General features: G+C 40.1%; 1 protein-coding gene across 22 annotated transcripts in view; it reads right to left on the bottom strand.

The window, feature by feature from the left end:
- ASB3 (ankyrin repeat and SOCS box containing 3) overlaps window positions 1–25,283 on the bottom strand; it is a 158,886-nt gene that overhangs the window by 76,293 nt on the left and 57,310 nt on the right. The gene's annotated exons all lie outside the window — the stretch shown is intronic.

Raw genomic sequence — 25,283 nt, 5'->3', positions numbered from 1 at the left:
AAAAATTACTCTTACCAAAGAGGCAGAATTGAAGGAACTGGTCAGCTCAGTGGTTTAGTCATCAAATTTTCACCTCAGTAATCAGAACTGTTTTACAGCCCTACAGCAGACATCAAAACTAATTCACTTTGAGTGACTGTGCAGCTTTGATTACAGATCTAAACCCAAACACACAAAATTTACTCTCTAAGGCTCTGCATATGAAACAGAAATTATATCTAGCGTTGCATCTTTGTGAAGCAAAACATTTAGCCTAACCAAAAGAAGGCTGAGGGGAGATATGATTGCTCTCTATAAATATATCGGAGGAATAAATACCAGGGAGGGAGAGGAATAATTTAAGCTCAGTGCCAATGTGGACACAAGAACAAATGGATATAAACTGGCCATCAGGAAGTTTAGATTTGAAATTAGACGAAAGTTTCTAACCATCAGAGGAGTGAAGTTCTGGAACAGCCTTCCAAGGGGAGCAGTGGGGGCAAAAGACATATCTGGCTTCAAGAGTAAGCTTGATAAGTTTATGGAGGAGATGGTACGATGGGATAGCCTAATTTTGGCAATTAATTGGTGTTTGACTATTAGCGGTAAAAATGCCCAATGGCCTGTGATGGGATGTTAGATGGGATGGGATCTGAGTTACTACAGAGAATTCTTTACTGGGTGTCTGGCTGGTGAGTCTTGCCCACATGCTCAAGGTTTAGCTGATCACCATATTTGGGGTTGGGAAGGAATTTTCCTCCAGGGCAGATTGGCAGAGGCCCTGGGGAGTTTTCGCCTTCCTCTGCAGAGTGGGGCACGGGTCACTTGCTGGAGGATTCTCTGCACCTTGAAGTCTTTAAACCACAATCTGAGGACTTCAATAGCTCAGACATAGGTTAGGGGTTTGATGCAGAAATGGGTGGGTGAGATTCTGTGGCCTGCGTTGTACAGGAGGTCAGACTAGACGATCATAATGGTCCCTTCTGACCTTAAAGTCTATGATTCTATGATAAGCTCCAAGATGGAGACATTGATAACTATCTTTTAAGAATATGATAGTCAGTACATGGATAATGAACATAAAGTACTATCAATCTGATAATGTGGTTCACAGGGAACAAAAGTTCCAATGTACAGCAAAACTAACATCTCTTTCTCCAGCAGGTGGAGGTCTATGGAAACCATAATTTAAGGAAACATCTGCTAGTAATTTTAATTTCTCCTCTTCCTCAATAATTTTTAACTTAAAAACACAACAAACATTGTACATATGGAAGTTAAGCCCTTAGTCCACATTGGTGTAAAATTACATCAACACCAGTGGACATACTCCTGATCATACTCTGTGATGAGAGATCACAATCAGCCACACTAGCCCTAGAGACAACTTCCCATTTACCCTCACATTTAGCATGAAGACAAGGAAGTGGAACTAGAGTATGTGATGACACTTACTAGTGTACCAATATTGCAGACACCGCTGAAAATGAAATACCCATAACAGAGAGTGATTGTTGATTACAGGAAAGAATAGAGTCACGAATTCTGGGTTCTATTTGTAGCTCTACCACCAATACACTGTGTAACCCGCAGGTAAATTGAGGAACAAAGATTACATGATCTGACTATATGTAAAATAGGTATGATACAACCTTCAGTACATAATTTCTTGGAGAGTTCCTAAGCTTAGGAAATATTTGTAAAAATTTTAAAAGACTTCTAAATCCTATAAAGTGTAAAATAACAACCTGTAAAATTCCATAGAGGACCTCATAGAATCACACTGAAAAAAAATAAGTTTCTACAAAATGCATCTTCTTAGTTCATGTTTACTAAATTTTCAATCCAATTTTATTTTTCCAATCTCTGTCTACGTCAATTTAGCTTATTAAAATCAAACTGCTCGGTATCTGCTTTATACATTTATTGCCAACACTTAGTAGCAAAAATTATTCCACAATTTGAACTTGTTTTCTAGTAATCAGGCTGCAGTGGTGATATATGAAATCAATAGTCGGTCAGTAGTTTTTCTAGAGTTAGGTCGATATGAGTTAGTTACGGGGGATATGACAGGTCTATAAAATCATGACTGGTGTGGAGAAAGTAAATAAGGAAGTGTTATTTACTCCTTCTCATAACGCAAGAACTAGGGGTCACCAAATGAAACTAATAGGCAAAAGGTTTAAAACAAAAACAAAAAAGGAAGTATTTCTTCACACAACCCACAGTCAACCTGTGGAACTCTTTGCCAGAGGATGTTGTGAAGCTTAAGACTGTAACAGGGTTCAAAAAAGAAGGAGATAAATTCATGGAGTCCATCGTGGAGTTCAGCAATGGCTATTAGCCAGGATGGGCAGGGATGGTGTCCCTAGCCTCCGTTTGCTATAAGCTGGGAATAGGCAACAAGGGATGGATCACTTGATGATTACCTGTTCTGTTCATTCCCTCTGAAGCACCTGGCATTAGCCACTGTCAGAAGAAAGGATACTGGGCTAGATGGACATTTGGTCTGACCCAGTATGGCCATTCTTCTGTAAAAGAGGTACTTTTTTCTGTAAAAGAGGCCATTCTTTGTCAAAGAGAGGGGTCTTGCACTACACAGTGAAGCAAACTTGGGATGTGGCAGAGGTAGTAAAGTTCCAAAACAAATCATAAATGCCCTACCTCTAATCCAGAATCATATAAAGACCGTGAGCAGAAGTTCCTCAGCAGACCTCAGTTGGCATGATGGTGCACAGGAAGAGCTGCAAACTCTAAGACAGCTAAATGCCATACCACAGAAGATTTTGTAGATTAAAACTAATTATTTGAATTGTAATCAGAAGCAGATGGGAAGCCAGTAAAGTGCATGGCACACAGGCCTAATGTGCTCATGGCTGATCCACTGCACTGTAAGCATGTTGCTACTGCATTCACCATTGGCTAAAGTTTCCAAGTGGTCTTCAAGGGTAACCCTAACTGTGAGAAAATGAAGTAGCCCAAGCCTAAAAGTGATAGAGGCTTGGATGACTCGTAAGATCTGCTTCGGTGAGGAAAGGCTGCAACACTTCAACCAACCACAAAGTCAAAAAGCTTTATGTACCCCTTTTGCTAGTTGGGAATCCAAGAGAAATCTTGGGTTCAAATTACCCCAAACTGTTTTGGCATGGATGGGATTCATTTCATGAATAAGTGGAGCAGTTACAACCCTCACTAATTTCTCTAGATTACCAACCAAACAAATACATCTCTGTTTTACCCAGATTAATTATACTGCTCTACAGCCAAAATGCTTCTGAAATAAATGTAGTCAAACTTTACTAATTCTGGGTCACTGAGAACGAAAATGATGCTTAAAATTGTTGATTGGCTCTAGTTTTCAAGATATGCTATTGGGTCAGTATATACGACCCTTGACTTGGGAATGGCGGAGGATAAATGAGATATAAAGGGAAGGGATCTCAATTTAAACCAGAAATGACTAAAATACATCTTTGACTGGATCTATGAATAAATCTATGACTGGGTTTGGAAAGTACTTGCTTTTTAGGCAAAACAATGAATGATGCAATCTGAAGCTGGTATTGCGTCATACATGATATGTATTGCATCATGTTATTCCTAGAAGTCATGGATGATGCAATCATAACGAAGCTTACATCACTCTGCTGAACAAATTGCCCTATATCAGCTCTAGAAATCATACAGTGTCATGCTCTCTTATTTGTCAGTGTTTGATTTTGCAAAGGGACACATTTCTGTTTAGCCAAAGTGAGCAGAGATGCCTTGTACTTGTGTGAACAGTGCAAATAACTTCTGCTATGTTTGTGGTGAAGTGACTTTTGCATCACAAAAGCGCAGTATAACCACTATGATTAAGAAAGCCTATCACCTTTATTTTGGCTGCAAAATTGGAGATCAGGACAAGAGGTGGGCCCCACGCATATGCTGCAACACTTGTGCAACAAATCTTCACCAGTGGTTGAACAGGAAAAGGAAATCTAAGCCTTTTGCAGTGCCAATGATTTGGAGAGAGCCAACAGATCATACCAGCAATTGTTACTTCTGCATGGTGCCTCCAGTTGGGAAAGGTGTGTCAAAGAAGAAAAAGTTGACTCTGCATTATCCAAACATTCCATCAGCTATACGCCCAGTACCCCACGGAGAAGGACTGCCGGTTCCTGATGCACCAGAATCATTCTCACTTGAGTAAGATGAGGAAGAGGAAGAGGAAGAGGATGAAACTTCTGGTCCTGAACCATCAATGTCACAGGACCCACATTTTCTCCCATCCTCCTCCTCTGAACCACATCTCATAACACAAGGTGAACTGAATGACCTTGTCAGGGATTTGGAACTACCCAAGAGTAAGGCAGAGCTGTTGGGCTCCAGACTACAGCAGTGGAATCTCCTGGCAGGTGATGTTAGGGTTTCCATGTTCCGTGACCGTCAAAAGGATCTTGTCCCATTCTTCTTCATGGAAGCTGATCTTTTAGTCTGCAACAACATCAATGGTGTGATGGCAGCCCTCAACATTCTTCACGATCCAGATGAGTGGAGACTGTTCATTGATTCATCGAAGACGAGTCTTAAAGCTGTTTTACTGCATAATGGCAATGTTTTGCCATCAATTCCAGTTGGTCATGCAGTCCATATGAAGGAAACCTATGACAACATAAAACAACTTTTCAGGTGCATAAACTATGACCAACATCAGTGGCAGCTTTGTGGCAATTTGAAGGTTGTTGCTCTCTGGCTTGGTCTGCAGACTGGATACACAAAGTACTGCTGTTTTCTCTGTGAATGGGATAGTCGTGCAAGAGATTCCCACTACATCAAGAAAGATTGGCCACTCCGACAGTCATTGGAGCCTGGGAGGAAAAGTGTTCAGCATCCACCACTTGTTGAATCAAGGAAGATTTTGTTACCACCCTTACACATCAAGCTGGGTCTGATGAAGAACTTTGTCAAGGCCATTGACAAAACACAAGCAGCTTTCAAGTACCTCCGTGGAAAATTTCCAAGGTTAAGTGAAGCTAAGATAAAGGAAGGTGTCTTTGTTGGTCCTCAGATTCGTGAACTTCTTTGAGATGATGCATTTGATCATGCACTGCGTGGCAAGGAAAAGACGGCATGGAAAGCCTTCCAGTTAGTGGCAATAAATTTTTTCGGAAACAACAAGGCAGACAAGTACAGGTTGTTGGTGGAAAAACCTCCTCCAGGCATACAAAAGCCTTGGTTGCAACATGTCACTAAAGATACATTTTTTGCACTCTCATCTAGATTTTTTTCCACTGAACTGCGGAGCAGTGAGCAACGAGCACGGCGAGCGATTTCACCAGGACATTGCAAAAATGGAGAAACGCTATCAGGGCAAATGGAGCCCATCAATGCTTGCAGACTATTGCTGGACAGTGACAAGAGATGCTCCATTTAATGAATACAAGAGACAAGCCAAGAAGCGCCGAGTAGACACTGAATAGGACTAAACTATGTACATATTAGTTTTTTGCCTTTTGTTTCATAATACATTTTATTTCTATAACCCTTTTGCTGATTTTTAAAAAGTGTTACATAAACAGGACAGGTGAAATATTTTCACGTAAAGCAACCATAAACACATGAAAAGACCTAGGTTTACAATTTATGATTAAAACTCTACTATCTACACAATATACATAGACATAAAATGTAAAAACTTAAATATCTTAAAAACAGTAGCCAATCATTTGTTTTGTCATATTTGAATTCAGCCACATCAAAATACATAATAAATAGCACATTTTATCTCTGAAGCAGACGACTTCTCAAAAATTGTAGACCAGTGTTATCAGCCAGCTCTTTCTCATTTGACCCTATTTGGGTCAGATGCTATGGAAGCAAGGAAACTGAACTAACTGAATCTGATGAATAAGAAACCTAGAACTAAGTACCATCACCATACAAACATTACCACAGACCAAAATGCCTCACAACCTTCTTCAGCAGCTATTATGCTCTCTTAGGAGGATAACCAGCTTCCTGTGGTACCTCACATGTGAAGGACTAAGTGACTGTTCATTTCCCTTACTCAAGAACCACTCTTTGCACCTGTCAGAAAGGAAGGACTGGGTCACTGAAATCACTCCAGGTAGATCCTTTGTCAAACATATTAAGTGTGCACATCCAATGTAAAGTCTGTCTAAACCAAGGGTCTCAAACTCAATTTACCTTAGGGCCAGTGCCAGTCCTCAAATCCTCCCAGCGGGCCAATAATGTCACTGAAGATGGTGTTCAGAAAAGAAAACGTTTATATTGTATTTTTTAGTTCAGTTTTCTTAGAAATAATAAAACTGTCATACAACTTTATACAATTCTTCGCCTGCCAGGGAGTTTTTAGTGTTTGCCAGATACCTGGCAACGCTTCAGTTCTGTCAGTTTGTTGATGTTTGGCCTCAGTGACTGAGCAGTTGGAACCTTCAGGATTGCAGCAAGGTGTGCATCAGATAGTTGTGTTCGGTATTTTGACTTGTTTATATTCATTGTGGAAAAAAGTGATGATGCCTCCATGGCTGCTTCTGCCCGGCAACTAATGATGCTGCCTCCATGGCTGACTCTGCATGGCGACTAGTGATGGTATCTCTGTCCCTTTCCCCCAGCCAATGGGAGCTGCATGGGGCGGCGCCTGCAGCAGACAGAGCCGGCAGCATGGCTACATGCGTCTCTCCTCCAGGGGCCACAGTGGGGAGGTTCTCAAGCTGCAGATGGCCCGCAGGGCGGGACTTTGAGACTCCTAGTCTAAACCTTACAGGATACTTAAAACTGGACTTCGGTATAAAGAGTCTCTAACTAAAAAGGAGCATATTAACACTTGTATGCCTCTATATTAACTCAAACGTACCTTTTCAGAGACCTCTACTATACACTGACCTTGGAACTAGCTGACAACATGCTAACCTAGAACCCCATTACCCCTCCCATGAGACAAGTGGCTCACCTCAAGAAAAAAACTGCCGACTGAAAATAGCCACTTATTTACTTATCCAGCCACCAACTTGTGCCACTATATGGAATAGTCACATGTGTCTCACAGTTCACCTGGTGCTGAAAACAAGTTAGTAAACTACTCTTGTTTACAGTCAAAACTCCGCTGCTTAAGACCCAATGCTTTGTGCATTATCTTTCTCCTGAGCTTGGTTACAGCAGCTGGAAACATGATTGCTATTGGCCAGGTAAGACAGTAGGAACGCTATTGAGAGGTCCGTTTACCAAATTTTGATATTATATATAAACTGTACTAACAGAAAACCAAAACTTCAGAGCACTTTCGTACACTATATTGAAATAAAAACTGTTTGGCTTTAAGAGCAAAATTGTTGAACTAGAAGGCAAAAACAGCAAAGTGAGAGGTTCTTCTTCATTTTTTTTTATATCCATATACCTCAGCTGTTCATTAAAATTGATGACATGTACTTCTCAGAAGCAAATAAGGAGAAGTTATGATTCTGCCTCCTTGAATGTGTTGCACATTTTAACATTTTGGTAGAGATATGAGGTTATGCATTTCCAGTTGAGGGAAGCAGGAAACAGCTTGGCCTCTGGAGCAAGCTGTTGATACTATCTTGTCTAAAATGTTTTTAAATCTTTGAAAAATTGAATATGTGCAAAAGTTAAAGCAGCCCTGTGCACAGCTACTGCTTGGCCAGGCTATCACCATAAGTCTTGCTGTCTTTGGTGGCATTACAGGGGTCACATTCAGAGAGATGAATGGTTCTTGAATGTTTTCTCTGATACACAGTATTTCTTTTTTTATTTTCTTTATTTTTGTTTTTTACCCTCTCCAACCCAACTCACTTGGACAATTCTAGATGCTAAAGACTTCCACTTATTCACATATGAATTCTATTTAAAATAGAATAGCTATTCATATATCTACAGGGAGCAGGCCACTGTATTGGCTACATCAGAGGGCCTCACAGTGCCCTTTGCCCATATGAATCTGTCTTCTTCCCATCCTGCCTTCCTTGCAAGCCAAAAAAGTTGCTCTACTCTCAGTGACAGACCCCTACTTCAGAGTTCTTTAGACCACAGACAGTTGTTACATTTTACTTATGGTAACTTACACAATTATAGAAACATCTTAAATTGTGGAGTTCAATTGAAATTCTCTCTAATGGCATTTACATGTTAAGTAGGGTTACCATACGTCCGGATTTTCCCGGACATGTCCGGCTTTTGGGGGTTCAAATCCCCGTCTGGGGGGAAATCCCCAAAAGCCGGGCATGTCCGGGAAAATCGGGAGGGAGGGATGGAGGGCTCGGCCGGGGCCTCTTTGGCCGGGGTCGCGGGGCCGGGCGGGGAGCCGGGGGCGCGGTGCCGGGCCGGGAGCCGGGCAGTGCGCCGGGCCGCGGGCCGGGGTAGCGGGGGGTGCGCCGGGCCGCGAGCCGGTCCAGGGTAGCGGGGGGGGGTGCGCCGGGCCGCGGGGAGCCGGTCCGGGGTAGCGGGGGGGGTGCGCCGGGCCGCGGGGCCGGGCGGGGAGCCGGTCCGGGGTAGCGGGGGGGTGCGCCGGGCTGCGGGGCCGGGCGGGGAGCCGGTCCGGGGTAGCGGGGGGGTGCGCCGGGCCGCGGGGCCGGGCGGGGAGCCGGTCCGGGGTAGCGGGGCCGGGCCGCCGGGGGGGTGCGCTGGGCCGCGGGGCCGGGAGCCGGTCCGGGATAGCGGAGGGGTGCGCTGGGCCGCCGGGGGCCGGCAGTGCTGGGCGGGCCGGGGGTGGTCGGCCGGGGCCGGCACCCCAGGGCCCGAGCCGACCCAGGCTGGAGCCGCCGGGGGGCCAGCCTGGGCCACGCCTCCTCCCCCCACACTCCCCCTTACCTGCTTCAGGCTTCCCGCGAATGAAGTGTTCGCGGGAAGCAGGGGAGGGGGCGGAGACTTTGGGGAGGGGGCGGAGTTGGGGCGGGGGCGTGGGCGGGGCTGGGGGCGGGGCCCCGTGGAGTGTCCTCCATTTGGAGGCACAAAATATGGTAACCCTATGTTAAGGGGTATAGAGGTAGAATTTAAAAGGTGAGCTGAGAATATTTTCTTAACACACACAGCTACATATATTGTTATGTTCTGAAAACCCTAAATAGATTGTATAAAGAAGTGCACTCTTCACCTCATTTCAGCCTCTGCAAAGCCACACCAGCTGACCCCACTTTCAGCTGCCAGACCCCCGCACAATGCATGCCTTAATTTCAGAGGCTTTGAAGAACCATGCTGGGGCATGGAACTGACTCATGATAGCTCAGGTAAGTGGTTTTTTTCCTTTCATTATATAGCACAGTTTTATAGGGTCTTTCATATTATTTTTATACCCTATATATAAAACAACACAAAAAACACTTTGTAAACCATGCTATATAATAAACAATTACACTTATGTGAGCCCCTGGGACAGCTCTATTTTCCCCAACAAGGCACCATAGCAGATGCAATGTTAAGTGCGGCAGGAACTGGCCAGCTTGACTTTGAGGATACTGAAATGAAAGACAAAGTCTGTTTAGAGTTAATTACATGCCAAAGGCCTCCTTTAGCTATCTGAGCCATTCAGAACATAAAAATACATTTAGCTAATTTTTGGTTACATATTTGCAAGTTATATTTAAAGTAAGCATTATAGAGAATATAGGGAAGAACAAATTGGTTGTCAGTCCACCTGACAAACAATACCTTCCTTCTTTGTTCAACATAGGTCCAAAGGACTATCAGCACTCAAAACAATATAAGAACATAGTCTTGCTTCTTGCCTGAGATCCTTGTCTACACCAGCAAATGTCCTGTTACTGACAGCAAGTGTCACCAACAAGTGAAACTAAACTGGTGCTGAACACAGTTTAAATGCAAATGCATCAAGGACAAACCCTTTTCAGCTTCATTTCAGAAAGTGAGTTAGGTTGGTTTTAGCCACAGATTCTGGGCTGGTTCTGAATTCCTTGGCTACACTTGCAGTTAAATTATGTTCAGCACCATTTTTGTTGCACCCATTGCTAACAGGCTAATTTTGCTATGATAATAAAAGTAATAACCAATAATAATATTAATAAAAGTGCTCTAACTATCGAGCTTCAAGAGAGTGAGACAGACTATAATAATGTGATCCTAGTCTCTCTCACTCAGTATGAAGGCAGAATCCTTGCCACTCACTAAGAAACACTAGTGAAGTGTTTCCTACTGGAAAAACAGCACTATTTTTCCCTGAGGTCTGCAGCCTAACCTGAACAGAAAAAAGGTACTAAGTAACAGAAAGGTGAGTCAAAGAAGGGGGTGACAAAGACAGAAAGAAAATAAATCAAAGGGTAATGTAAATATGATTGTAAGCTACTTGCCTCAAAATTTTGATCTCCTAACTTTTACTCACACAAAAACTTGCCTTTAGATCACTTAATGGGTTACTGTCCTACAAACCAATCTGCTCATCAATAGATCACCACAGTATTGAAAATAATGAATTTAGTAGGTTGTCAATTTTAGGACAATTTTTCTTAGATATAATGATGTTACTCTGGAGATAAAGCACCCTGGTTACACTATTTATGGATTTTTATCATCAATGACACATCACTACATTTTGTACTATTAAATCTTTGTGGCAACATCCTAGCTAACTTTAATGCATTTTTGACAAAATAACCATGACCTGAAAATATATAATTTCTCTTTAACATTCATATTATTAACGAATGCTTGTGATACAGCAACAGAACTTAGAGATGAAAAGGAAAAATTCTTACATACTATTTTTTTGGTTATTATTCAAACCCTACCTATCCTGAGTAGAAGCAAACAAAAAAAAGGCAAAGTACCAGCCTGTTTTTAGTGAGCATGTTGACGAACTTCTGCAGCAAGTGGACATGCTGCAGGCCATCTATCTACAAATTCACCCCTGCCTGCCAAGTGGCAGCTGTAATGGTTTCCTGAACCTATAAATCCCAAGCCCTCTGTTGCAATGTTTATGCCCTTTTATGCCATTTGTTAACAAATAACAACTTCATCTTCCCCCAGTGATTAGCTATTGCTGATTTCCCATTGCTTTCCAATTGGGAGGACTCACCCCTTCATCTTTTCTTGTCCCTCCCACTCTCTTAGCCCAGATCACCTCTCCTGAAGAAAAACTCATAAGAGGTGGTATAAAAGGCCAGATAAACAGAGGGAAAACTCAGTTTCCTATATATTGTTCTTCTCAAGGGAAGGAACTTGGGGATTCACAGGATGGAGAAACTGAAGGCCACACAACTCTGTGACTCTATCACCATCCCTTTCTATACATGCCTATATTCAGGTGCCCTCTGCATACAACTGGGTGAAATTCTGGCAAATACTTCCAGATCGTCTACACTGCAGAAGTGCAAGTTGTTATAGCTGTTCAATCATGGTAATTTTTAGGACGAGCCATTGACTGGTCATTGTGAAGAGCACATTATCTTAAAAATATAATTAAAAGCTGTCAAATCCCACTGGCAAAAGGGTTCCATATCCTGTGACACTTTTGTGATAAATGAAAGGGGCGGTAGCTCCCTTTTATGGACACCCAGCCAGCCAGTTAGCTATAAAATCTCTCTTAGTAATTGTTCTCTACTTGCTTTACCTGTAAAGGGTTAAAAAGTCTCCTTGCATAGGTAAAAGAAGGGAGTGGGCACCTGACCAAAAGAGCCAATTGGAAGGTTAGAACTTTTTAAAATGGGGAAAAAACTTCCCCTTTGTCTGTTCTGTTGTTGTTCTCGGGGAGAAGCAGAGCCAGGGCTGGAACTATGTTGTAAGAAGCCTGGGTCCAGGTATGAAAAATCATCTGAATCATACCTAGAAACTACTCACTTGAAACCCCCAGATATGTAAGTAGATCAGGAAATGTCCAGGAAGACGCAATTAGGTTTATTTATTTTTTTATTTCTTTATGGCTTGTGGACTCCTCTTTGCTAACCCCAAATGCTTTTCTTTTGCTTGTAACCTTTAAGCTGGACCTCAAAAAGGTTTTTCTTGATGCTTAATTATTGTAAGTGGGTGTTTTAAATCTAGCAGTAGCCTGAGTTTTCAAATGTATTTTCTTTCTTTCTGTTTTCAATAAAATTTACCTTTTTTTTAGAACAGGATTGGATTTTGTGTCTTAAGAGGTTTGTGTACACATAGTTTAATTAGCTGGTGGCAACAGCTGATTTCCTCTGTTTCCTTTCTCAGCTCTTCCCTGGAAGTGGGGGTGAAAGGGCTTGAGGGTACCCCACAGAAAGGAATTCCCAAGTGCGCCTTCCTGGGTTCTCAAAGGGGTTTTTGCACTTGGGTGGTGGCAGAATCTACTCTCCAAGGTATCTTAGTGGCGCTTAGGACTTGTTCTGGCTCTCTGCAAATTTTGCTTGGTGTAAGTACTGCTCAGAGTGAGTGAGGGTTGTAGGATATTAGGCCCTAAGGTCAGGGTGGTTATTTTCCTTGCTGTAATCTCGGGAGTTTAATACAAGCCTGAAGTGGCAAGTATTAATTTTTAGAATCCTTGCGGGTCCCCACCTTCTGCACTCAAAGTGCCAGAGTGGGGAATCAGCCTTGACAACTTTAATGGCTCGTATTAGTCAACAAAGTATTATTCTTATGCTGTGGTAACAGCAAATAGATTTGAACAATAGTTTGTCATATCAGAATTGAATTTTTCCTCTTTTTGAACTTAGGTGAGGGAGAAACTTCATTGTCTCAATGGGAATTCAAGCTCTCAGTGAGAGTTCACTGGTCAGATTGTTTGTGCTTCACAATATTGTTGAGGAGCTCCTATTCCCCATGCAATCCAAAGTTTGACTCGACTTAATTAAAGTTTCTCAATGAGTTTAGATCAACAGTTTACCCATTGCATCTACTTCTCATATGCAGAAATCCCAAAGTGTCAAGGGTTCAGAGTCAGAAATTCTTTGAAAATCATGGAAAGCACAGAATCCATGACAAAAATGAAGACTGTATAATGTAATTATATAATACATAGCATGCTGAGAGATGAGTCAAACAATTTAGCTTCACTTGATTGGACAAAGGGGAAGGAAGATACATAATAAATTCTTCAGGAATTTGCCTGAACTGCCCGAAACTTTATCAATAACAAGCTAACAACAACAGATGCCCAAAGGTTAGGCATCCTGGCAAACTCACTGTAGAGACGGGAACTGCCTCCACCTCTTTCCCTTTGACTTGACCCTGAACTTGGGAACCCATGGTCCTGCCCCGGTGCATCATCAGAGAGCATCACAAGGCCCAATCGCTGATGCATACTAACGTGTAGGCCTCCACTCCCACATACAGAAACCTCAGATCCTTGTGTGCCTAACCAACCTTCCATCAGCCTCTAATGACTGGCTCTTTTGGAATTCACAGAAGGAACAGTTCCTCACATGTTCATAAATCACACCAAATACATACCCAATCCTCCTATGCTAATTGGTCCTTTAACTGACTCAGTTGCAGGGACTATACACCTGCCCATGCAATCCATCTAGAAGTTGTGGTGGGGAAACTATGTGAAGGAAAAACCTGACTGGACCTCATGAATGGATCAAACCAACGCAAACACAGAAACCAAGAACTCAATGCAGATGTACAGTAGTAAACACCATACACAGAACCCAGAGATTAATATATTTTTCCTCTCCCCTGCCTTCCATCACGCAACTGGATATGAATGAGAATTTAACTATTTTATCTGAAAAGCTACAGGTTCTGCTGCCCCTTCTGAAGCTTTGTAAATAAAAAACAAAAGCTGAAGAATTCTGTGCCCACTCATAAACACTGTTGAAACTTATATTTGTAGGCAGATATTTACTATGGGATTTTCAAAAGCACCTAAAGGAAATTTAATGGAAGTTGTTCCTCTAACTCCCCCATGTGCTTTTGAAAGTTCCACCCTCACTGGAGAAATGAACAATTTTGAAAATGCCTTTCACAATTAATATCAAAATGTACTTGCTCTTTGTATTTATATCTTTTATCTTAAACCAGCACTGAACCAAAGAAGTATTTAAAAATAACCCTTCAATTGAACTGCAGATATCATAGCTTTTTAAAATATGACTGTAGTATACAAATAAACTAAAAAGTCCATTGTACATTAAATATGTCTGGCTTCTGATAAGTTCAGCTATCTCCAATGCCACATTTTATCATACAATAATTAAACGTATTCCTAAACTGATTTAAATCCCCATATATCTAAAAATGCAGAATGGTATGCTGTACAATAAAATCTTATGGGGGCAATCTCCTGTCCTGAAAATATACCTAAATAGACTGAGTACAATTCTGCTCCCCTTTATTCAACTGCCACTTTTCTCAGACAACAGATATTTGTTAGTCTCTAAGGTGCCACAAGTCCTCCTGTTCTTCTTTTTGCAGATATTTGTCAGTCTCTCAAATTAAAAAAAAAAAAGATATGATCTAAGAAATATAACAAAGCAAAATTAACTAATACACAAAGAGATTCTGATCACGTCACAAACACTAAAGCTTCCACATCTTCAGTTACCTTGATGCTGTAACTCCTTAATGTGTGTAAAGTCTCCCTTTTCTGAACCCCACATATACCTGTACTATATCCCACACATATGAATGTTAAACAGAAAATCTATCAACATATTTAAGATTTTTTCAGTATCAAATAAAAAAAAGACCACTGAAGAAAATAAAAATGATTTATCTGTTTAGACCACACAAGCAAACAAAACATGTCCTGGGGAACACTGTTCAGGAAAATTCCCATTGAGAATACCCCAAAGAGTGCAAAAAGCTAAAAAGATGCATTATATTCCAATTTTAAACTACAGGAAACAGAATTTTAAGTCAATGTATCAGAAACATTGTCTCATCTAGAATGCCAGGTTTTGATAAACATTGCTGAGAAAATATAGCAAGACTGTAGTGTGAAGTGCTGTACTGTTTCGCAACAGTTTATCTTAATATTTATAGAAGATCTATGATTTCTGTGGTGTAGGTACCAATCATTGCTAATTTCACATATTTGCCGTTTACTACGCTTGGGTTTTATGCATATATGTAATAAGCACATAAAAATATTCAGTACAGAATCCTAGGCACACAAGTTTTTGCATAGAGAAAACATCTAATGTGCAGTAGAGGTTACAAATACATATTTTTTTGAAGAAAACATCTACTTTATTTATCATTGTCAAAATGAATTGCTTTTTTTTTTTCTTCAAAAGAACACACCTTAATGAAAGCTATTTTAATCCACTGCAGTATTTTTCTGGTCCTTTGGTAACACTGACATCTGGTGGCATTTAAAGAAAATTCTCAAAACTACAGGTTATTATAAGTTTAGTTATTATTTTATTCAGCTATTTTATGTCATTACCTCAGGTATCTTAATATTAATAGTCAGCACTTCTATTATAAAGGCCCTCTACTCAAGCTTTCATAATCTGCCAGTAAAATCTGCTCTGAGGTGACATACTACCACTTTGTCTAGGAATAATTTTCCCCCTATTTTTTTTAAACTTTTGGCCAGATTTGCATTACATGGGTACCTCAAGGGCTGATAACAGGATACAGGCTCTGGCCTTTCTCTCCTAGGTCACTTGTTACCAGCTGTTCAATTGTATATATGAAAAATGCAGTCCATTTTCTGATAGAAAAATATTCAAAAAAAAATCAAAGAAATGTAGGGCTGTAAGGAACGTCGAGAAGTCATCAAGTCCAGCCCCCTGCACTGTGACAGGACCAAGTAAACTTAGACAATCCATTTGTCCAATCTGTTTTTAGAAACTTCCAATGATGGGGATTCCATAGCCTACCTTGGAAGCCTATTCCAGAACTTAACTACCTTTAGTTAGAAAGTTTTTCCCAATATCTAACCTAAATCTCCCTCACCGCAGATTAAGCTCATTACTTCTTGTCCTACCTTCAGTGGACCTGGAAAACAACTGATCACCATTCTCTTTATAACAGCCATTGGCATATTTGAAGACTTATCTGGTACCTGCTCAGTCTTCCTTTCTTAAGACTAAACATGCTCAGGTTTTTTTAACCCTTCCCTCATAGGTCAGGTTTTCTAAACCTTTTATTGTTTTTGTTGCTGTCCTCTAGACTCTCCCCAATTTGTCCACATCTTTCCTAAAGTGTGGATATAGTACTCAAGCTGAGACATCACCAGTGCCGAGCAGAGCGGGACAATTACTTCCCGTGTCTTACATGCAACACTCCTGTGAATACACCCCAGAATTATATTAGTCTTTTTGCAGCTACATCATATTGCCATCCCATTACAACAGGAGCTGGCTAGCATTGTTCTGGTAGCCTCAGCAATGAAGGGGAAAAATTGAATGGGAATGGAGACTGAAGTACTCTTTCAAACATAAATTAGTTCCCCCCGTGCTTTACTATTCATTAACGATCATCTAACAGCAGAGTTTCTGTGGGCATTTGTAAGTGGGAGTTTGGGATTTTTTCCTCCCCTTTCTTCTTTACTAAGAATAGGGTCTAGGAAGAGAAGATAATGATGGCTCCCCAAGGAGGAGAGGAGAGGAGAGAAAGATGATGCTTGGATGAAGAAGCTGCAGGATGTTCATCATCCTTGAGGGGATATCTGATGGAAGCTACTTATGCATGAAATGTCATCTGGTAGAGCTCATGATAGAGAAGTTTCAAGGATTAGAGATACAGTTAGAGACAATGATGGCATTCAGACTGGGATTTGAAAATATGATGCAGGAGAGGAGTGAGGAGGTGATACAGACAACTCAAGATTTGTGGAAACCTACCAAACAAAAGGATCTAGAGGGCATTCTGCCAGAAGAGGAGGCTGATCCATGGAAGAATATAACCACAAGCACAAGGCAGAAGAGACTAGATAGTGGTAGTGAAATTAAATTGAGTAACAGGTTTGCTGCACTAAGGAATGAGGAGGAGAAACAGGCAGAAAATGGTGTGGTGAGGAAGAAAAGAATGGAAGCCGGTGCCTGCAAAAAAGAGGAAGAGATTATGGAAATAAACATGGACTAAAGCCTAAGGAAAAATGAGGATGATGTTCAGAGGACTGTGAGAGAGGACTTAAAACAGATTCATACCAACTCCAGGAAGAGACAGGTCTATGTGATTGGGATCTCCATATTCAGAAGAACTGGCCTGTCACCAGAATAGATCCAGAGAACTTAAGATGTAATGTCTGCCAGGAGCAAAGATATGAGATGTGGACATAAGGCTACAGAGGACCAATGTGGGGGTTGGTCCTGCTTTGAGCAGGGGGTTGGACTAGATGACCTCCTGAGGTCCCTTCCAACCCTGATATTCTAGGATTGATCCCGAAGGAAGTGGGGAAAAATCCACCGATTGTGCTGCATGTCAGGACGAAAGACACTGCTAGATTCCCAATGGAATGGATCAAGGATGTCTATGCTCAGCTGGGTAAGATGCTTAAAGAAATGGAAGCTCAGGTGATTTTCAGTGGAATATTTCTGGTCCCTAGAGAAGGTGGATGAAGACGTAACGCGATAATGAAGATCAACAGATGGCTCAAAGATGGTGCTATGAGAAAGGTTTATCATACAATAATGAAACATATTCCTAAACTGATTTAAATCCCCATATATCTGAAAATGCAGAATGGTATGCGTACAGTATGCTGTAAAACCACTGGGAGGCATTTTTGGAAAGAAGGCATCTCAACTGATGGGCTCCACTTTGTAACCTGGGGTATTAATCTTCTGGATCAAGGCTGGCATGACTGATAAGAGATTTAAATTAGGAGATGAGGAGAGAAGGTTAAGAAAGACTCGTGAAATTTCCACACCAGGCTTCAATACACAAGAGCAAAAAAAATCAGCTAAATGAAGATTAGTAAGGGATAATGGAATATTACAAACCAGAAAAGTGAGTGTCGTCTGAGGGAAGCATCTGAAATACTTGTACACAAATGCAAGGAATCTGGGCAACAAAATGGAGAAACTGGAACTCCTGGTGCAGGAGGTCAAACCAGAAATTTTAGGGATTACAGAAATATGGTGAAATAGCATTCATGACTGGAATACAGGTATTGAAGGGTATGCACTGTTTAGGAGAGATAGGAATAAAAGTAAAGTTCATGGGGTAGAGGTGTACATCAACAAAGCAATAAACTGTAAAGAAATAAAAAGTGATAGTATGGTCAAAACAGAATCTGTTGGGTCAAAATCACTTTGGGGAAGGATTGTAAAAGAGGTTCTATTGGGAGAGTGCTACAGAGCCCCAGGATCAGACTCAGATGTGGATAGTGATCTCTTTAATATTCATATTATTCATATTATTAGAGAGAGAATTACTTCGGGGAATTGTGTTATAATGGGAGACTAAATTACTGCATACAGACTGGAAAATAAAAGCTACTGATACTGGTAGGACCCAGTTATTCTTGGATATAATAAATGATAGTTTCTTCATCAAATTGTCACTGAATCAACAAGAGGTGATGCACTTTTAGACATGGTTTTAGTAAGCAGCAAGGATATCATAGAAGAGCTGATTGTAGAAAATAACCTTGGATTGAGAGACCATGAGTTGACTCAGTTTAAATTAAATGGAAGAATAATCAAAACCAGGTTGTCAACTATGATTTTTTATTTCAAAAGGACAGACTTTGGGAAATTAAAGGAATTAGTTAAAGAAGTCAGCTGGACTGAAGAGCTCATGGACTTAAATGAGGAGGAAGCTTGGAACTTCTTCAACTATATAAATACTATCTGAAATTTGCATCCTAAGAAAGGGGGGAAGTTTATAGGGAAAGACTCCAGACCCAGCTGGATGAATGATCACCTTGAAAAGGTAATTAAAAGTAAATAAAGTGCCTATAGGAAATGGAAAAAGGGGTTGATTAGCAAAGAAATTGATATTGTGGAAGTTAGAAAATGTGAGAATAAAGTGAGAATTGCTACAAGTCAAGCTGAATTAGGTTTTGCCAAGGAAACTAATATAAATAATAAAGAGGGTTTTTAATTATATAAATAAATAGAGTATAAGAAAGGATGAGGTTGGGATGCTATGCAGCGTAATAAATAGCTGCCAGTTTAAAACAAACAAAAGGAAGTATTTCATCACACAACGTGCAGTCAACCTGTGAAACTCGTTGCCAGGGAATGTTTTGTGAAGGCCAAAACTCTAATGAGGTTCAGCAAAGAATTAGATAGATAAATTCAGGGAGGATAAGTCCATCAATGGCTATTAACAAAGACAGTCTGGGATGCAGTCCCACACTCTGGGTGTCCTTAGCCTCTGACTGCCAGAGGCTGGGAGTGGATGATGGTGGATGGATCATTCGGTGATTGCCTGTTATGTTCATTCCCTCTGGAGCACCTGGCATTAGCCACTCTTAGAAGACAAGGTACTGGGCTAGATGGACCATTGGTCTGATCATTAGTATGGCCATTCTTATGTTCTTGTGTTGATGGGAAGAAAGAGATTACACATTATCTAGGTATGGCCCAAAAACTAAATGAACCCTTCACCTCAGCTTTCAGTAACAATGATAATATGGAATATGTGCATGAAGGCTGTATGGCTGATGGAAATTAATGTCTAGATATGGAAACAATTACTTCTGAGGTGGAAGAAAAGTTTAAAGAATTTAATGCGCTCAAATTGAGAGGACCAGATAACTTCCATCCCAGAATACTGAGGGACCGGTACATGAGATTGCTAGTCCAGTAGCAAGGATTTTTAATAAATTATCTATTCAAGGGTGGTACATATGTCTGGAGAATAGCTGATGTCATACATACATACATTTTAAAAATGGGGGTGCAGTGATCCAGGCAATTATAGATCTGTTAGTCTGACCTCGATAGTATGCAACATTTTAGAGCAAATTGTGAAGGAAAGAATAATTAAATTCATATGATAAAGGGGATGTAATGCAACATGGGTTTACCAAAGTCATGCTAGACTAACCTGATTTCCTTCTTTGAGGAAATAACTGATTTTTTAGATAAGGGAAGTCAGTAGATCTAATATCTTTGGACTTCAGTAAAGCATTTGACACAATGCCATATGGGAAATTATTAATTAAATTAGGGAAGATTGGGATTAGTACAAGAATTGTAAGGTGGATAAGGAATTGGCTAAAGGGGAGAAGGCAACAGGTTGTGATGAAAGGTGAATTATCAGACTGGAGAGATCTTACTAAAGGAGTTCCTCAAGGATCAGTCTTGAGACCAATATTACGCATTTTTTTTTATTAATGGCCTTGGCTCAAAAAGTAGGAGTGTGCTAATGAAATTTGCTGATGATACACATTTGGGAAGCATTGTCAATACAAAGGAGGATCAGAATATTATACAGGAAGACCTGGATGAAGTTGAAGACTGGAGTGGCAAAAATGGAATGAAATTCAATAGTATAAAGTCCAAGGTCTTGCACACTTAGGGTCTAATAATAAGAATTTCTGATACAAGCTGGAAGCAACAGAGGAGAGAGACGTAGGTGGGTGGGTCAATCACAGTATGACTGAGAGTCACCAATGTGACGTGACTCTTAAAAAGGCAAATGCAATCCTTGGATATATTAGGCAAAGCATGTCCAGTAGAGAGAGAGGACTGTTAATGCCATTGTATAAGACCTCATTTGGAGTACTGTTAACAATTCTGGTCACCCATGTTCAAAAAAGAAGAATTTAAACTGGAACAGGTGCCAAGAAGAGCTACTACGAAAATCAAGGGAATGCAAGGCCTCTCTTATGAGATGAGACTAGAAGAGCTTATCTTGTTTAGTCTCACAGAAAGAAGGCTGAGAGGGGATATGATTGCTCTCTATAAATACATTAGGGGGCAAATACCAGGGAGGATGAAGAGTATTTAAGCTAAAAGACAATGTTCACTCAAGAACAAATTCAAGATGGAAATTAGAAGAAGGTTTCTAACCATCAGACAGGTGAAGTACTGGAACAGCCTCCCAATTGGAGTTGAGGGGGCAAACAATTTAAATTAGTTTTAACAGAGAGATGGATAAATGTATTAGTGCAATTACTTGTGATGGCGGGGGACAGGGCTCAACAGCCCTGGGATTCCCTTCTGATTTCTATCTAACATTCCTAAAGCTCATGCTTCGGGGTTTCAACTGGCCACCAGCAGGCATCAGGACGGCATTTCCTCCCCTGCCTCTCAAATGTATTTGGGGACGTTTTTTCACCTCCTTCCTTTGAAGCATCAGGGATGGCCATGACTGGAGAGGGGACACTGGGTGGGGTGGGCCAGGGCTCTGAGGTGGCACCGAGCATTCTCTCTCTCTCTCTCTCTCGCTCTCTCTCTGTCAGAGGCTTAGCTAACTGATTCTTGCTCACATCCCCAGGGTCTAACTGATTGCCATATGTAAGGTCAGGAAGGAATTCCTCCATGTCAGATTGGCAGTGACCTTGGGTTTTTTTGCCTTCCTCTGCAGCAGTAGTTCTCAACCAGGGTACGCGTACCCCTGGAGGCATGCAGAGATCTTCCAAGGGGGTACATTAACTCCTCTAGATATTTGCCTAGTTTTACAATCGGCTACCTAAAAGCACTAACAAAGTCAGTACAAACTAAAATGTTATATAAATAATGACTTATTTATGCTGCTCTATATACTATACACTGAAAGGTAAGTACAATATTTATATTCCAATCCATTTATTTTATAATTATATGGTAAAAATGAGAAAGTAAGCAGTCTTTCAGTAATAGCATGCTGTGACACTTTAATATTTTTATATCTGATTTTATAAGCAAGTAGTTTTTAAGTGAGATGAAACCTGGGGGTACGCAAAACAAATCAGACTCCTGAAAGAGGTACAGTAGTCTGGAAAAGTTGAGAGCCACTGCTCTGCAGCATGTGAGTGTAGATCAGGTGAGTTGGGTATATCTCCTTTATCATGTCTCTGGCATTGCAGGGGCCTGGTGCACCTTGGTCCCTCCTATTCTCTCCCTGTAGTCTTCTGTGGATCTCATTTACTTTGGTCTCATGTCCATTGTTGAGTTTATTGTGCAGATGCTGGCTGGGGCATTGGTGGTCTGTGATATATAGGAGATCAGACTAGATGATCTAGTAATCTCTTCTGGCCTTAAATTCTATGACTCTATGATTACATAACAAGAGGACTTTCAGTGTCCAATGCAACAGAGATGGCAACTCTCTAGCACATTATATACACAAACAACTAAATACACAAAAGTTGTTCAGATGCGTGTGTGCACTGGAATTATTTTGAAAGCATAATCTTTAAAAAGGAAAGTTTTAAAGAAAATAACTCTATAACATGGAATAAAAATCATTTGTGTGTTTTGAAAAGAGAAGCGAGATCTATTTTTAGTTCACAATACCCACGAAAGCTCATGCCCAAATAAATCTGTTAGTCTTTAAGGTGCCACCAGACTCCTTGTTGTTTATGCAGAGTGAGTTTATTTAAGGAACATTGCATAAGGATTTTTGTGTGTCATTTTCATTGCCTGAGCCTCAACCATTTGGTGTGATCCACATGAATTAATACTTATGCTCATATAGAACTCCACTGATTTTAAGGGACTTTGGGCAGGCATAAGGGTTCAGGAAAGGCTCTTCCCTAAATCTGTTCTATTTTATGATCCAAATTTGCTTTTTCATATGTAGTACCATCATGTTTATTTACCAGTCCCTCCATTTTTGCAACAAACTAACTTAACAGGACATGCTTTGTAGTATCATAAAAGAATGCCTTTGAATGCTCATCAGTCTGATAGTAAACATATGGTAAATGACCAATAGAGTTTCTCTGTTGATTTAATTCTCTTTGGAATGTTAACGCACAAGCTCTTCACACTTGATGAGTGCCTACAAATTCTAGTACTTTGAATGTCTCCAACAAATGGCTGTTCCATATCTTTAATTTGTAGTCTTGCTGTGGTCCAATATAATCTGAGAGAGATTTTGAACTTCATCCAAATCTAAACTTTTTTATTTTTTAATCTAGTCACTATGAATCCTCAAGCCTATCCTTTGGTCCAATTTAACATACCTAATCATTTATACTATTTTCATCATCATAGTATCAGAAGGCCTCAAAGATTTTTTCCCCCCAATTATTTTTAAGTGAATAAGTGACTTAGTTGTAAAAAAAAAAAAAAAAAGAAAGAAAGAAATAGGCTTATAAATAGTCAATGCCTGGTGTACCCTGCATTTTGTCTTTTTAAAAAGGAAGCATTGAGAGGTGCCTGCATCCATTAAGAAATTTACTCAGGACTTTCACATTATGTGCCCTAACAGTAGGTACTTCCTGGACCGAGTTTTCTTTAAGATCCCTTAAGCTCACAGTATTTTTCAAAACAGACACCTCTCCAGCAGGGCCGGCTCTAGGTTTTTTGCTGCCCCAAGCAAAAAAAATTTTGGCTGCCCCTCCCCCCCCCCCCCCCCCGCGCTTTTTTTTTGGCTTTTACACATGTTTGCACTTTGCAGTTTTGTTTTGACTGTTTAAAATTTTTAAAAAATGAAAACAGAGAATTTGTAGTTAGTGAAATAAAACAATTTCCTATTAGTGTAATTTTAACATTTAATTTTAACAAAAACACAATAACAAACAATTTGAGTTCAACTATACACTGTAATGAAAAACTTTAGTGTCTTCCAGTTTCTCATAAATTAAAAGAATTTATATGAACTGAATTTTTCTGGTTTTTATACTTGCGTAGTCTTTTAATAAGTCAGTGAAATCTAAATTAGTACTTTCAATTGAAATTAATGCCAGTCCTGACATACGATTTTGAGACATGGTGGACCACAAATAATTTTTTTGTAATTTCAGTTTTGAGAAACTGCGCTCACCAGAAGCCACTGATATTGGTAATGTTAAAAGAATGCGTAATGCTATAGCAGTGTTTGGAGTGAAAAAATCATTTCTTGCTATAAATTCTAATACTTTTAGAGGAGAAGTTTTAGGACTTATTAGCTCAGATAAAGCTATTAATTCATCATACAATTCTACTGCATCAATGTCAGCAGTGTTATCAGTACTGAGCACTAAATGTAGGTCTTGGCACTGCTTCATGAGGTCTTCTTTGGAAAACTGATTTTTAATATTTCCAATATCGTATAAAAATTCAAAAGTTTCACAATGACTATGCAACTGACAAAATCTTTCTTCAATGGAAGTTATAGCTACATCCAAAATACAATAGAAACATTCAACTTTAAACCTTTCGTTTGGATCGAGAATAGGATCATCATGAGCCTCATAACAAAACTGTCTTGTTTTTTGCCGAGGACGAATGAATTTTTGAGGTGCAAACGTTGGTTCAAAATCAAGATCCTCTGCTATTGTTGTTGCTTCTTTGACAGTTTCTTCAAATCCTTCATCTGAACGGTATTTTTTTAAATATTCCAGCGTTTTATTCAAAATCATCTTTGCCTCGGATAGGTCTATGGTTATGTTCTGCATAACTTTGCTGGTCAAATTAATTTGATTTAGAATATTGTGCCAAATAACCGGGCAACATGAAAATTGAAACTGCATCATTTTCTGAGCCAATGTTTCAGCTTCATGTCGAAATGAAGGATCATACGACAAGTCCTGGCTTATTTCGAATAGTGCATCATAAATCTCTCCTGATGAATATCGGAATTTTATAGCTTCTAATAGCTTCTATCCTGCTTTCCCATCTAGTTTGACTCAGAGGTTTAAGTGTGAGTTTTTGTTCAAGATGCTTCTTCAAGACTGCCCAACGGTGTGTGGAAGCACTAAAAAAGTTGTAAATTGCTTGCACTGTGGTAAAATATGAAACGGCATCTTTAGATGATTTGGCGGCATCACTGACAACCAGATTGAGCGAATGCGCATGTCAAGGAATGAAAAAAGCTCGATTATTTAAATTCAATATTCTTTGCTGTACACCTGCATGTCGTCCTCACATGTTTGAGCCGTTATCGTACCTTTGGCCGCGCATATTTTCTAAAGGTATTCCATAGTGTTCCAATCTCTGTAGAATTACATCTGTGAGGGCTTTCCCAGTAGTTTCATTCACTGGTATAAATTCTAGAAAGTGTTCACAAATTTTCACTTCTGCATTTTCATCAATTTTCAGAAATCGTAAAACTATTGACATTTGCTCGGTTTTGCTCAGATCTTGAGTACAATCAACTATAATTGAGTAATATTTGGCATGTTTCAAATTCGATAAAATTTCATTACACACTCCATTAGAAATTAATTATATTATCTCATTTTGTGTATTTTTACCCAAATAATGGGTGTGAATCTCTCCATCTTTCACTCTTCGTACATGCTCAGCCATAACATTATCAAATTTTGCCAATAACTCAACCAATTTTAAGAAATTTCCATTGTTATTCTCATATAAAATATCCGAGGCTCC

This window comes from Chrysemys picta, chromosome 3, assembly GCF_011386835.1.
Source record: "Chrysemys picta bellii isolate R12L10 chromosome 3, ASM1138683v2, whole genome shotgun sequence".
Taxonomy (NCBI): Eukaryota; Metazoa; Chordata; order Testudines; family Emydidae; genus Chrysemys; species Chrysemys picta.
The sequence above is the reverse complement of the archived record's forward strand: the minus strand, read 5'-3'. Positions and strand labels throughout refer to the sequence as shown.